Raw genomic sequence first — 15,770 nt, 5'->3', positions numbered from 1 at the left:
TAGACAAAGTGAACTGACAATATCGAGTATTAGTTTCTGGTAAAACGTACCCTCTTTCCTGTAGTAATATAACGAGATATATGTAGTATCTCGCGAATAACTATACGGGAATTCGTTTTTAATTATACGGGTTAGGTAGTTTCTTTTCCAGATAATCGACGCGCAAAATCCAGCGAGCCTAGTGCACCAGTATCCGACTGCGGAGCTACGTAACAATAATATTATGTTAATACACTGCCGCAAATAGATTCAGAGGAATCGCGTTACTGGTAAATTCATGAGCACGAATGAAATTAAAAAAAATGTAAGCAAACACTACACATTTCGTGTAGCAATTTACATGAAATACCGAATGCCTAGCCACATGGTGAAGCTTTTACTACGTTGACTACCACATCATGCATATATGTATGAAACTAATGTTTTGGTTCCTGCGGTGTCATTTTTATGACACGTCATTAAGATACGAAAGACGCTATGGAGAAAGTCAATGGGCGTTTAAAAGCTTAGCCTCCGAGGAAACGTTTTGTTAAATTATACCCAATTTCCAATACCGTTCCTAATTATTTTCAACAGACCCGAATGTTTCAAAAAAAAAAAAAGAAAAAAAAAAGAAATGCTATCGATACAGAGATTCGACAACCTCCTGGTACCGCTCAAACGTCAGAAGTATCGGTGTATCAGACTATCAAGTTCCATGCTCTGGTATCCAACACGCGGCTACCAAATCCGTCACAGGATGTCCGTCAAATCGAATAGAAAAACGTGTTATTAAACGGACCAAAGTCCTCGCGCGCCCGACGGCGTCAGAAATCCTATTAAACCTTCTTTGTCCTGTCAGTTCCCTAACTCTCATAAGAAATAATCGACGAAACGATAGTCGCGTGAACGCGGGGGCTGGACGATAAGAGACGCAGGACGAACGGGGTTTTTTTTTTTCTGGAGCATCGATGCGGTATTCTATTTTTTAGCGAGGATAAAGGGAGGTGAATAAAGTCAGTATCGAACAAAAATGAAAGCATTTCGTTAAAATAAGGAATAAAACTAAAAAAGGTTTCGACACGGTGCCTCCCGGTTGCTAGCGATCGACTGACTGTTGTCTTCCGATTGTTCCCTGACGAACCACCCCTCTTACGTTTTAATCTAAAACATTAGGACATTCGCCCTCTCACACTCGCTACACTCGTTCTTCATTGATCCCAGAAGAACTGCCAGGAAGAACTTCGTTCCCACATAAATTCTGTTAGGATTTCTTCATGGAGTTCGAAGCTGGGCCTGGAAATTCCTGCTATCGGTGACATTTGCTGCCAAACGACATCTCGCAACGTCTTCCGCGGGTGCTTATATCGTATGCTTTTGTCATTCTTCAACTCTTCGCAATATCAACAATTTATATTAATTTTAATAGTTGTAGAAATTAATGCTACGCCTCTGTATTCAAATATTTGCGACTCCGGTTTAAATAAATATATTCGCGCGTTTTACCAAAAAAGTAAAAGGTGGAAAAGTTTCTTTCGAAAAAATTTAACCGACTTCAAGAGACTGTAAAAAGACTGTAAAAAGACTGTAAAAAGAATTACATCATTTTCGAAACAAATTACATAATTTCTTCTATTGCTTTCTTCGATGTCGGTTAAATTTTTCTAAAAAAAAAAAAAAAAATTCTTTTTCTTTCCACGTTTCATACAGAAGCATTCTTAACGCGCAGCCGACAGGGAGACGAAGGAGACAAAGCCGCGGCGAGGGAGAAAGAGTACCGAGAGAAAAGAGTACCGAGAGAAAAGAGTACCGACGACTCCGATGTTCTCGCGGCACAGTTCAACTGCGAAGGTCGGTCAATGGCCAACGTCGGCTAACAGCCACCAAAGTGTGGTGGGGAGAAAGATCTTGGCGGTGAAAAGGAGATCGGAAAGTGAGAAAGAGACAGGAAGGGTAGCCGTGGTGGGGAAAAAAGGGCGACGTAACTCGGATGGTACCAGAATATCATTACGTTCAATTGCTATACGACGACGTTCACCGACCAGATGGTACATGTCAATGCACGTGCGTCTGGGTGAAAAAGGGTTGACACTGGGCTGCCAAGCCAGCTACTGTAACAAGATTATTCGAGTTTGCGTCAACAACACCATCCACGACGGATTCCTCATCGTTCGGAACGCGGAAATTTCTTCGTCACGGCAAAACATTACCGGACGACGAAGCCGATCTCCACGCGATGAAGATTGCTGTTCCTGCCCTGGTCTAGGATCGAGCGGATCGCTATATCGGAAAAAATTGCCCTCTGCCTTTCGAACGTGGAATTTCCCTCGCAGAGGCGGTAGGTTCGCTTGCTGATGATGACAGGATGTCCGTGACGATACGTGCGCGCGACTTTTTAGTCCGAACGAGTTGGATACGACGTTATCGGTATCGAAACTCGTATACTGTTTGTGTATTCTTTCCTGCTCCCGATGGACGCTGCCGCGAATTCTCGTCTTTACGAGCAATTGAATAAATAAATAGAAAACGTAAGAATGTTCGTTTTTTTAAGTGCGTAACTGTCACGTCAGTTACTGCACCGAATCCGTACATCCCGATACAATTATTTCTATTCTCCTTGGCATTACTTTGCCTTACTCCTTAATTTTGGTTTAATTCGCGTTATCGTAACTCCGTACATTACATTTACGTTAGTCTTGTCTTTTGTACGCGTCTGCTGGGCCCCACTGGCCCCCATCTACTAGATGGCATCCAGCTGGGGTACCCCGGGGTTGCTAAGCCCGTACTGTAGCTGCATATTTCGCATGCTACAGCCCCTGAGGACTTAAACGTACCACTCTCTTTCATTAATATGTAAACTGGGTAATTCTTTGACGGTAATCGGCTACATTCGCGTAATTAAAAATGAGTTAGAACCATTTAACACGCGCCTGGTACTACGGTGAATGCGTACGTGACACAATTTATACTAATATAGATATTATGATGTCATTAAGGACAGGGATCTTAAAGTAGATAAATAGAGAATCGGAAAACTGTTGAAAGGTATAACCTAGTACCAATAACGAGTTAACTGGTTTTCCCCTGTTAACAGGTTCGTTTCTTAAATTAGAAGACTGTAAGGCGTAATGCATATTAAAGTGTATAGGAAATATTTCTCTTCATTCAATTATGATGAAAATCAATTATCGTCAACTATTATCTGGAGTATTTGAATATTTCGAAGATATTATATCGGCATGGATGAGCAATTATCTGTGCCAGGCGCGATGCTTTCCTTTCCTTTTCCGCGAACAATAAAACGCGTTTACGCAACAAGAATGCCACGGTTTCACTTAATCGCGCATTTCGAAGCAGGCCAAGTTATTTCATTGATCGTTTCTTGCAATGCACACCAGCGAAGCGCGGTCTCATTGATTAAATACCAGAAGAAAAGACAGTCGTGACGGCTTCATAACGATTACGTACCACGATACTCGTTATCTAGTATAATAATTTTCAGACCCAGCCGAGCAACTCGTATTAGACGACTACAACGAAGGAATAGCAATCTAGGTTTCCTGAAACGCTTGTAATCGTTGTCTTCATTTCGAACGTAAGATGTAAAGATAATGTACTAATTTCACTTTATTAAGTAGGAGATTCAACCCTATCACAGATTCCCTCGGGATAAAAAGTGAAGAAATAATCAACCAGTAATCCAAACAGATTTTCGTAATAATTTTCATTTACGAAAGCTATATCTTTATATTTTTGAATTATTGTCAGTAACATACTATCCTGCGTACGTTATAAAATAGGAGAACATTTTGTAATATTCCTTTATTACGTGTGTAAAATGTGCACAAGCTTCTACAAAAAAAAAATTCTATTTGTCTCCCAACATGTTCGCGAAACATTGACTTTCGCTCTACTCCGAGAACAGGTCTGCGATGTTACACTGCGAATTGCCGATAATTAGCAAACAGATAGCGGGCACGAACGCAAATAGAGACAAAAGAAATGTGTGTACTTTATTAGCTAAGCCTAGTTCAAGCCTGCTACTTTATTAAGAACTCAGTTTCGAGCACGTAACATGGGTACGATACTCTAATTGAGATAACAGATTCATTAATGCGATAAAGGCACGGTATTCTTTTCTTTATCTACGTCAATCAATGAAAATCGAATTTTTATCGGCAACCGTTTCGTGTAAGTACTCTATAATTATTATTGTAATTCTGCTCCTGGACTTATGAACAACTGATACAAATATCGTTGTTGCAATTATGAATGTATACGAAGCGAAAGCTGATAATAAAGCCAGCAATGTCAAATTGTCATTCGTTGAGGTTTACAAAATTCACCTAACAGCAAGTTATGTAAGAACATTGGGCGATACTCGAAATCATGTATCTGAGTCTTCCAGCACCTGAGATGAAAACGATTACACTAATTAAGTGTACAAATGGCGTAAAAGATGGCAGAAAGTTATGGCACAGGCCCTCTTCTAACCGTGTATACGTTATTAATTGGACATCATGTAAACGTGCGACAAGTTAATATTCAGATAAAGATACGAACGTACCACGCAACCTAATCTTCCTAATCGAGTTTCTGATCTCTTCAAATAGAACTGTTTTAATTGCCTGTCGTCTCTCATTCCGCGTCGAAGCGAAAATAAACCTAAACGAACGTAATGGATTCGTTAGAACGTCCGCCAGAAATCACGAATACGATTTCACGGGAATTATAAACGCGACGAGTGTATCAGAGAACTCGTTCCGAAACGAAACTCGGTGGTCCGACCGAGCCGTCTCCTAACGAAGTGTAATGATATTCGAGTTTCACCTGTCAGCTCTTGATCGTCGCCGTGAAAGATGATAAAAAAAAAATGTGTCGAAAGTGCTGACATGGGTGCTACGAGAAAAAGTGGCCGTTGTGCGCACTTAATTCGCATGCTGATGACAGCGGGAAACGAAACGGTTTCAGCCGAGATCCTAACAAGGTCGTGTCAAGACCTGCGATTTCAAGTGCGACAAAAACCAGCCGACGTGTAAGACGAATTATAAACAACAGCCGATTAATCAACGCCTTTGAGAAATAATGCAAGCAGAGAAGGATTTATCTAGATGAAAATTTTGATTGACGAGTACAAGATCTTTTCTAATGAATTTTCTTTAACCCCTTTTTTTTTTATATCTCTAACTGTACATCAGAGATAACATTATCAGTGCAGCCAGACTATAAAAAAAATTGAAAATTTTCAGGAATATCGAGACGTTCGATATTACTTTCGACGATGCTGGACGATTCATCGAGGCCACGATAAAAAGGAGTTAGCCGGTTTTACGCGCGTTGTAGAAGTTAGGGATTTGAAACAGGACACTAAGTAAGCATATTCTTATTTCGTTGGTGCGCATCGTGCTAATAAAACCACTTTGAAACGTTTTGCTTAGCGAGGAATGGAGTGAATAGTCCTTTCATTAAGTGAATGCAGTGATTGTAGACGCTGCAGTTTTTGGCTCGATGCTGTGTAAATTTTTTTCGACGGTGAAAAAAACATAATTAAAGAATACACGTATCGCTGATTCGAGCATCTAAACCCACCCTTAGATAATAAACAGTGTGCGCGTCTTAGCCTTCTTCCCTCGAAACAGAAGTAAAATGTTTATAAAATGTATTAGATTGTAGTATTAGGTTGTTCAGAAAGTTCGTGCCGATTTCTAAGAAAGATTCAAAGGCATATAATAAATATACATGAATTTATTGAATTACATAGATGCAATTTTGTTCCACAACTTTTCCGCCTTTTAAGGGATCTATACATGTTATTTGTTTCCAACCATTTCGACATTATCACACCTGTACCACCTACCAAAAATCGACATCGACTTTCCGGACAACCCAATACATTCTATAGTAATTATTTTTTAATACAGTAACATAAAAATATAAAAATATCATTTGTCGTATGATCACGAAGAACACCTATCATTTTGCCACTACATTCTATAGTAATTATTTTTTTAATACAGTAACATAAAAATATAAAAATATCATTTGTCGTATGATCACGAAGAACACCTATTATTTTGCGACTACATTCTATAGTAATTATTTTTTAATACGGTAACATAAAAATATAAAAATATCATTTGTCGTATGATCACGAAGAACACCTATCATTTTGCCACTACATTCTATAGTAATTCTTTTTTAATACAGTAACATAAAAATATAAAAATATCATTTGTCGTATGATCACGAAGAACACCTATTATTTGGCCGTCTAATGTGGTCCCCCCCCCTTAAGATGAGCCTGACTCTATCTCATTTTACGATCGTTCGTCGCGCGGTGTATTCGTAAAAACATGTCGGACAACGTGACAGGGGTTGACCGTTTCTTTACACCTGAATAAAATCAAGGGTAGACGACAAAGACGGTTGCATGTAATTATACCTGGCAATGAGACACTCGGAGGGTTGTAATCCCATTTTTCCTGATCGTATCCGTGAAAAAAACTATCCCATCCATCATCGTAGCCACGGTTCCTCGTGTACCGAAATCACTCGGAGACTTTCACGCAGTGTGAACATAGGCTGAAGATCAAGATTCTTGTCGAGATCTATCCAGACGGACGAACACATGAGAGTGTTCTTAAGTGGCTCTTGACCTCGCACTTCTATAACTTTACACATATGCATCCGTGTCTAACCTCCAATGTACGGAGCCTTTATTAGTGATAACGTCATCCCATAGAATTTGATGGCTATAAAAGCCGGACGCTAAGCGCGTATCGCTTACAAACCAAAAAGAAACCGTGCGAAATTAGGTGTTCGACGAATAGAACGGCGAATAATAAAAATAAATTACTATAGCGATCCTATTATTTATGAGAGTGGATGGTGAATTGAATGATTGGCTTGGCTTTGCGATATTACAGTATGTAATGTATATCTTTTCTTTCGTAAATTTTTAATAAATTACGTACGAATAAGTACGAACGAATGCATGTTGGGATATAACGTTGATGACATTTAAGAACTTTAAGAACCAATACGAAGTTGATACCGCGCGTCGATGACTCACGATTAAAGATAGAGTATTAGTTACAAACTTTCACAACTGATAACCGATAACAGTAGCTATCTCTGTGCAGGCTATGTAACTAATATTCTTGAAATTGAAAACTATTTAAATTTACACTTGTATCAGTCAATTTTAACGTTACAAACTATAAACGCATAAACATCCGCATTCTATTTACAATGCGCAATTGAATATATATCTAGAAAGTGTAATTCACACTTATAAATAAATAAATAATAATAAAAATATTTATTCCTATGTACATCTCTGAATATAAAGAAAAACGTGGTCTATCATTTTGTTCCACACTGTATCTACGGTAGAGGCGAGCTCCTCCAGGAAATGTACATTAGCATTTCTCCCATTCATTGGCCATGTCGCCAGGTTGTCGTGAATTACACCTGCGCCTATGTCATCCTAGACTAGTTGACCGAAAAAAAAATAACCCACACAGGCCCCGCCGGTTACCGCAGATAACACTGTCACGAGTAATAGTAAATAGGTCAGTCACCTTCGTAGATACACTGGCTGTTATATAAATCTTAAGGTTCCAACGCAACACCATAAAGAGTCATATCGTCGCGACTTGCTTTATCGTAGACCACGATTCCGTATAAAGGTCGCCCAAACGAACTCCCCGTGGCCAAATTGGCCGTGAAAATATTTCCGGCTTACTCCATCTTAATCACGCGCGGTGCCGTTCTCGTTCGAACGATTTCTCTACATTTATCTTTTTCAATTATGTTCAAAAAGTGGAAGTCTACGCGAATGTTACGTTCGAATTCGATACATTAATATAGACAGATATGTTAAATCGACATTCTTCTACATAAAACCGACCATTCCTGGATTCTAACCCCTTACTTCCTTGGAGTTGCTTTTTCCTAGTTTGGAAAACACTGATTTACTGACGCTAACCAGGTTTTCTTCGGTGGTAAATGTTGTCGTGGAACTTCTGTGAAAACCGGCCTTAATATGCACGCACATGTGCAAGGTCAGATCTTTTACCTACACAACTGGTTTGTTCTAACAGGGACGTCAAAACTGCCAGTAAGTCTAAGAGGCAATAGGCAAGAGGCAGGTAGTTTTCAATCACTTCCATTCGCACGTTTGTTACAACACGATCGTTTAAAAGGGTATTTTATTCGAGACGTCAATGTTCAGATATTTTTTTGGGTTTATTTTCTTTAAATCTTATATAATTTTTGCATGAGGTATTGCACACGCGTTTATTCTTCGTGGTCTGCAACAAAATCAAATAAACTATTTAAATAAAAGAAAGTCAAGGATCGAGCTGTACACTCGCGGCTATTATGTGATTCAGTAGGTTAGAGGTGATCGAGTCACGTCACTTCCTTAGGTTCTAAGTTTAATAACCTCGGCTGGTAAATACGAGTGGCAATTCATAGCTACGATTGCACATGTCGTAGACAAGCATTAAACTATTTTAAACACCGTTCAATTGCCGAGGCCTCTATGGTCTAGACAGTAAGCAACGATTACATAACATATCGTAACGAAATCGATGATCTATGAACTTTTGTTCGAATGCTTCCAGCTGAAACTTTGATTCCGCCGTGTAGAAATAATTCCCGAATTAATTCCGATTCCCACGATGTTAACGAACTTTCTAGGATTCCGTTGAAATAATTTCGAAATTCCTCCGTTCAAAAGGGTTCCTAATTCCTATGTGGCGCCTATTGTTCAGTTGAATAGAGGACCCTACAGTCTTTAATTATCGCAGTCCCGCAAATTGCTCGAATAAATAGACGTTCGTTTATAATACGCGGAAGAAATTCATCCACGGATAAAATTAACCCGCGGGCACTTTGCCATTTGTATAAATTTCCCGTTGGACCTTTAACCTCGATCCACTCGATCTACGAAGAAATATCGCTACCGTTGTCGCGCTTAGTCTTTGCGTTAATCTACCGTCGCGAACAGTTACTAATTTATAGAACATCTACATCGATTATTTAGCAACGAACTATCCCAGTGCTTCCGAAACTTCACCTTTCTCCGGACTCTTTCGATTGCGTCACAACAACGTCCCAACCGATATTCCAACTACATGTCGTGTAGCAATCTCTTAAATGAAAATCCGTGTGGCCAGTTTTCAGACGAGCCGGTAATTCTATAAAAGTAAATGTAAATTTGACATCGACGGTTCAGCTCGCGACGAGATATTAAGCTGGTATTTAGAGAATCTTATATGGAAAGTGAACGCAATGCTGCATAGTAAACGCATGCATTAGCATAAAAATGAGCTCGAAAAGATTGGCGACACGAGAGCCTTTCTCTCACTCGGTCTAAAACCCGTCTCTGCTGCAGCGACAGAGGCGACGAAAATGAAAAGGAATAACTAACAATGTCGCTCCTCGTTCATCTCCTTCTCGTAGCACTTAAATCACGATGTAAGAAGATTACAATCAGCGTACATGACTACTTTGACCGAGCCACGGTCGAAAATTGAACACAATAGGTCGTACCGCAGGGAATAGGTCACCTATCAATGGCAGGATTTACAAAAAGAACGTGTGTAAGTGTGATTGGCCACACCCAAATCTCGAAATATAGCAGCTTTAACACGTGCCTCTAATAAAATGTAATTGAAAGCCAGTCGTTCGTGTTTTTGTGCTGAGTTGGATATATTCGATGGTTATACGACTACCTTTCAACAAATGACAATTTATTTTTGCAATTCGTTGAAGGCAGAACTAGAGACGACTTTATTTTAAGAACAAATCTTTCTTATTCCGTATCCTTATTCGTCTAATAAACTTACCGAAGGAAGATCATATGTTTCAGTTGATAAAAATAAATTATTTGAAAGCTACGTTTATTCTGTTACATTTATTCTAAAATAAAAATACTTATGGTGCGACCAATTGCATAATTATAAACACGTGCAATTTTTCTATTAATTAACCTGCAAACAACATATCGCAAAAGAAATAATTTACGAGTCCGAACCGTGCCTACTACCTCAAGAAATTCTAAATCCAGCGAAATTTGTGCGACGTTATTGTGCCAACTGAATTTTACTACAATATTCGGTTAGCAACTGATAAAGGTCTCGAGGGTTGTTCAGAAAGAAATATTTATATTTTGTACCGTCTCGCAAGAAACTCTCGGTATGCTAATTAGTGGGTCATCTCTCAGTGATAGGTCGTAAATTTTCATTGCATTGTATAATTCATGGCCTGCCGTCTACGCAGGCAACACGCATGAAATTCGTTGGGCAAAACAGGATGGCATACTTGTTACACGCCATATCGCCGTAACTCAAAATACTTGAAGGGAATAAATACAAACTCTATTGTCCGTGACTTACGCTACCCTAGCCGTCTCGTATTGTGCATTATATCATCGGCCTGTTTGCTCTATCACAATGAAAGCGGCTCGTTGTAAAGCGCATTACTGCAATGGTAATAAAATATATGGTTCATCGCGGTGACGGCCAGGTAAGTCGTAAAGAACGTCCTGTCTAACTGTGTCATACGAAGCGGGATACTTTGTTCTTGTTACCTGTGATGTACGGTGATTGAACTCGACGTAATGGACGGTATAATAATTGCCTAAAAAATGACGTTAAGACCTCCGAAAAGTAATATTACGAGGGTCATTTGAAAATAACCCGGAATTTTTGTACGCGACTTCGTTGGCAATAGACACACAGTTCCTTCTTTTCGAGGTCGGTTAAAAATACAAATGGATTGCCTCGTTTTTCTTCGACAGAATTTTCTTCGTCGGATAAGAAGCTTTCTGATCCTCTGAAGAAAAAAAAGTACAAGTTGAACCGTTGCACAGTGGTCTGGAGAGACATTTCCTGGCCAAAATCCAATTGTTCAACTTGTATATTTGAAAATTGTTTTTTTCCAATAGCATTCAAGCATTGCTCGGGCTAAAATGAGGAACACTTTCTCCATTTCTTTCTGGTCGGTGCAATGTCGTGGGCGTAAGCTGTTGAAATTACTCTAGCCTGGTGCAAAGTGGTCGTTCGTCGAAGCGAATCAATGACGGACCTCTCGCGAGAATAATGCCTTCGGTTGGGCTCCATTCGAGCGGACTTGGACGAGTTCCGTTCATGGTCCGCCGATGTCGATATCTTCTCTGGGCGAAGGGCACAAGCGTAATCGCGTTTATTCGCCAAGAGCACGAGGCTGGAACGCAAAATGTTCAGTCACTCACCGACGTCACCTCGTGCAAGACGCCTTGGCAAAATGTCGCAGGCAATATTCGTGAAAGTCATTTACATCGGTACTCCTTACCGAAACGGGTACTCGGTGACGTCAACTTCGATTACAGCAAAATTCAATGGCAAGGTCTTTGGCCTCTGCACCGCTTGGTATTAAGGTCAAAGACAGCGAGAAAAGTCCGTCGATATACTCGATCAGCCTTGGCCAGGGTCCTGTTCGACATGGACCCTAAGTATTGAAACGATTATAATCGTTGTTACATCATGCAGCATCGATCACAGAAATTTTAACACCGGCAAACTCTGAAAATTACTTCGAGTCCATTTGCATTCAAATAAAATTAATTAAAAAGGAGCGGAATGGTCCGATACCTTTGCACAATCCCGGCAAAACAATTTAAACGATATGTAATAACGCACGATATCGATGATCGAACTTCAAATTATGCAGACAATAAACTTTAAGTATACGTTTCGCGGCATGTTCGACACCTTAGCTGCCGGAGCAGCTTCAAGGGTGGAATTTATTCGCGTACTTCTATAATTATTTACGATTAAATGAATTATATGGTATATTATTATGCATCGTTTTAAAATCAAATGCCTTTGTTCGTTTTCCGGATTATTGTGTTTTTCGTGATTCGAGGTCCACACGCTGCTCAGTTCGCTAAGGGTACAATCGAGATAATCGACGTATACCTCCCACAAGATTGCTGCTCTCGAGACCCGCAGAGAAGGATCGCGAGAATGTACTTAAATGGTAACAGCAAATTTGGCGTGTCGAATGATTTATAACGCACTAATACTTCATCGCGACAGATCGTTTTCATCGAGACGCGACAAAAGCGTCGGAATCGTCTGTGTAGAATTGTTGGAATAAATGGAATAAATCGGGCCTCGCCAGTAACCCCTGCCGTTCCAGTTCGCGTCAGGGCGTGGACGTGGAACGAGGGTTGAATGCAAGAAAATGAGCCTTGAAATACAGTTTGACGTAATGGATATCCCACCGCAAGGAAGTTGTGCGTTAAACGCGGTAAAAGTAATGAAGAATTACTCTGAAACGGGCGTGCCTAGAACTGGTTTTCAATCTGATCGAGAGTAATGTCGCGTCCACGAGTGCCGTTTTATGAATGAAAGCTCAACATTCTACCGTTAGGAACTGTCTCCGGGTTTTCATCTTTGGAAAAATTCAGATGCCATTGAGCCAAAATAGGAACGACACGTTCCGTTGGAATTCGTCCTGATTCGATCGATAAACGATCCATTCAATGGTACACGTACTACGTACAATTTGACGAACGTCAGTTACGCAACACTCGTTGAAAATTTCTGAATCGATGAATTTAGACGATTCGTAAAATAGCCTTAAGAGGGCAAATTGTTATATAAAGAAGAATGGTGTGATAAAAAAGTGATCCTCGAGAAAGATTCGTTTCTCGATGAATATATCCGGCAACAATTTTAAAAGGGCAAAAGTATATCGTTGGACAAATACGTAAACATGAAATGTGAATCGTCATTTCGGAATCGTTAATCGTGGAGTTTGCTAACAAGGTCGAACAACGATTGTATGATAAAATCGAGCAAAGATTGAACTCCGTTTCGACGTGTAATTAATATTAATTTATCGTCGAGCTGTTATTTCTCTATTTTTGTTTGTTGCATATGTATTCATAGGTTCTGTTTGAATGCGCTGATCGATGATCCGGAATGAACGAAATAATTCATCGGACGCTTTGTATAACTGTACCGGGCAGATGTAAAATGACGTTCGATTTCAGTGATGGCGTGCCACTTTATCGTAACAAATGCTCGTGTTTCATTTGGTACCGAAATTCTTGTCGGTTGCACAACCCGATCAATTATATTTTCCCTACAGAATCGGGCTGGAAGTGAGAGTTCTTCCAACGACGTTTCTAAGTATCGCGTTAGCGGCCACGAAACTCGCACATTTTTATTTAACCATTACACGGCGCGAAGGAATGCTGTAATCGCTCGCACAAAATGCAAAAGTCAGCGGCCAATCATTTCTGCGCGAATGTCACTGGCCCCTTTATGACGTGTATTGCCCACACGTTTGTCAGGATGCCGACTATGCACGTTCAAACCGGCAGAGCAGCCCAATAATGATTGCGTGGCAGAAAAGTGTACCGAATATCCTCTGTCTGTTTCATAGTATTTGTTTCGACGATGAATGAATCGCACCTGAACGATCCTCGCCAACAAAGAATTACACGGTGCGCTTACTCGTCTAACTCGCCGGCCTGCGGCCAATAGCGATTTTTAACTTTCATATTTGCGGCGCGTTAGCAAGCGACTACTAACGAGTAGACTTCGACGCGAGTACCAGACTCGACGCGAATCTTTTACTTTGCGAGACGCGATTCGCGAACTGGGTGGTATTGGCAAGGGCAGATTCGAGACTAAAAACCCGCGGACGAAATAGTTATCGCGGTGAATCTTCCCGCGACAAACTCCGGCAAGAATTTTTGTATTAACTCGTTACGTTCAAGAGTTCGTTGTTTTTTATACGAATTGCATCGTTTCTGTCCATAGTGTGGCGTGCAGCACAAGACAATGAAGTCGTTCCTCGTTACCAATTCCACCTTGGAACAATTGATTTTCACAAGGAAGCATTTCTGCGGGTTCGTTAAATCTCCCGGTCCAAAATTGATCGTAGCCAGATGAAATTGGTCCATTTTATGCACTTATCGCGTGTATCGTCGCGCGTGGTAATTATGCACTAATTAATAGTGCCCGCGGAGAAGTAATGACTCCTTCTCACGACGATTGCGATCAAAAAAAATTCCTGAGAGATGATCACCGTCATTAAATCTTACACGTTGTGTGTGTATAGATAAGGTTGCCGTGGAATGTTTTCTTCGGGAGAGAATTGAGCTGGGAATAGTACGTACAAGTTCAGACGGTGGGCTTATTAACACTAATAAATGCATCGTTCGCCTGGAAGAAGGCTGTCACGGTAAAGTTTCGCACATTCCTTTCTATTAGCTGACAATGTCGATTTAACATAATTGAAACCAGGTCTTGCCACAAGGTGGACGAACCTACCTTATTACAATAAATGTATAAAGATAAACGCAGGAAATTTGCGTAATTGTCGTGCGACGTAGTTAGTACGTCGAATCATATTACACATTTGCTCTATCTAAAGAACGGAGACTATTAAAAAGTGTGTCAAGGCGAAATAAATAAATATCCTTATTATCACCGACGTTGATATGTTTATTAATACGTTTCGCAATATATTGTTTTACTGGCACGAATAAGTCTACAGTGATCGGGACCTCAATTATTATACAACTAAAAATTTCGGCTCGCTATCATCCTATGAATCGAACATGTAAACGACAGAACGTGAGTAATGAGCGAAAAAAGTTTGCGGCTTACCGATCTCATATGGAAGTTCCCTTTAATCCAACAAACGGCACTAAACAGGAGCTGTAACGGGATTGCCACAGGTCGATACCACACGTAATCCTACATAAGTCGCACAATCGCAACGTTTTCCACACGGAACAAAACGCACTCGGTATTATTTCACGACACACGTGGCGCTAGCAAATAGATGTCACGCGCTATCGCGGTTTCACCATTTCACGAAACACTCGACGACGATCCTCGCTTTCACTCCAAGGGCTTATTGCCCTTCGTGATTCGAGAAACTGTGCCCCGTGAAACTTGTAAAATCCTCGTGTCCGTCGCCGACCGTTCGACACGTGGTTGTCTAACGAGTTCACGAATAAGCGTCACCCGGCCAGAAACACGTACGCTCCTATGCTCCGTTACGTAACACTGGAATTCTTCCAACAGATTGAGCAGGTTCCATTCCTTGGTACACGTGAACTTACTCGATCTTCGAAAGGGGAAAAAAAAAGCAACACTTCACTCGGTAGTTCGCCTAGTTCCCTTTTGTCGACGTGTCACCGTTCGATGCGAGTGCGCGTTTCGGTTGAATTAGTAGAAATAGAAATACAATTACTATGCAATGGAATACAAACATCGTCTCGAGGTCGGAGTGAATGTATGGCGTGAGAATTCCGATTGATAGAATGGCGACGCTGGCGACTTTTTTGATCCCTATTGTAAAGCAAAATCCGTTAGGTTGAACCAATCAAGTTCACGTGTACTTAACAAAAATATTCAAAATTATTTTTCTCGAAAATAAGCCCTTCATTTTCTCACGTAGAATAACCATATTCTCGTACCGTCGATTTCTGCTCGCAATGTATATATACAGAGTATCTTATGTAAAAAGTTTGAAGCTACTTGTTTAGAAATTAATGAAGATGTCAACGTCGCTTTTGCTACAGTCGAGTGGCATGGGGTCTTCCTGTGCAACCAATTTTTTTAGCGTATCTTCTGTTAGGAAGAAGAGAGTCTTACTAACTAAACGAACGAAACGACGCTGCCGATTAAATCAATTCTCGATCCATCCCGATGGAAACTCTCGACAATCTCCCTCGAATGGAAACTAATGACAAGGTGGGCTGATCATGAACG

The 15,770-nt window shown here is 40.4% G+C and overlaps 1 protein-coding gene across 2 annotated transcripts in view; it reads right to left on the bottom strand.

Moving 5' to 3' along the window:
- The window catches only part of LOC128877093 (uncharacterized), a 193,306-nt gene extending 177,971 nt beyond the window's left edge, over positions 1–15,335 (bottom strand). For both annotated transcript variants that reach the window (XM_054124092.1, XM_054124094.1), the window contains exon 1: positions 14,658–15,335. The gene's annotated coding sequence lies outside the window, so the exon portion shown is untranslated. The remainder of the gene's footprint in view (positions 1–14,657) is intronic.
- Positions 15,336–15,770: the final 435 nt, after the last annotated feature.

This window comes from Hylaeus volcanicus, chromosome 5, assembly GCF_026283585.1.
Source record: "Hylaeus volcanicus isolate JK05 chromosome 5, UHH_iyHylVolc1.0_haploid, whole genome shotgun sequence".
NCBI classification, from domain to species: domain Eukaryota; kingdom Metazoa; phylum Arthropoda; class Insecta; order Hymenoptera; family Colletidae; genus Hylaeus; species Hylaeus volcanicus.
Note: the sequence above shows the minus strand (reverse complement) of the source record. Positions and strands in the feature narration are given on the sequence as shown.